Raw genomic sequence first — 836 nt, forward strand, 5'->3', positions numbered from 1 at the left:
TCCTACTTTATTTGCAAAGGAAATTCATCTCCAATCCTTCTTCTATAGCCTAGTTTCAGGTAGTTATTTGAATGCTAGAAAACAGTTGCTTTTTCGAGTAAAAACCGCCAAATAACGTAGTTACTTTATGATACGTAATATTCAGAGGGTGGGGAGATGGGGGATCCCCCCGCACTGTATGTCTCTGCATCGACTGAATTATTTATTTATTCATTCATTTATTTTTATTCCCAGTGAATAGGAGTTAAAACTCCCACCCCCCGTGACGCTGCTCCAATAATAGACCATGCAAAACACACACACAAAAAAACTATTTTAATTAAATAAATAAATAAACGTAATAATAATATCTTTAAAATATCGCCAAGTAACGTTGCAAACAACAATAAAATCAGAAAAGGACTTTAATTGTAAGCGACACAAGTATATGGAAAATATACAGTTGTAAATAATATATACTCTTATGATTTAGTTGAGTTTCGGCAATCGAGATCTGACAGCAACAGCGCATTTTTCCGCTTGGGCTAGCGCTTTGCGGACAGCTTACCTCGTGCATTAAATCAGCCGCAGACCAGCAAACCACTGAGAACGCGCTATAATCCTGAAGAGTCATAGCAATAGATCGGAGGCGAGAAAGCTGTGGAGAATCCGCTCGCCCGGAAGCAACCGCAACTGACGTAGATTTACAGAAAATTACTGCCGTTTGGCAAAAAATTTATTAAAAAAGATCTTACATATTGTGCCTTTAATTAGCCCGTGAACTCATTCTCTCAGACGGCTTGGGTATGCGGCGCATTCGCAGCTTATATGGACGGAACGCCACTGATATATATATA

The sequence above is a fragment of the Sinocyclocheilus rhinocerous genome, unplaced genomic scaffold, assembly GCF_001515625.1.
Source record: "Sinocyclocheilus rhinocerous isolate Xijiao unplaced genomic scaffold, SAMN03320098_v1.1 scaffold47, whole genome shotgun sequence".
Lineage (NCBI taxonomy): Eukaryota > Metazoa > Chordata > Actinopteri > Cypriniformes > Cyprinidae > Sinocyclocheilus > Sinocyclocheilus rhinocerous.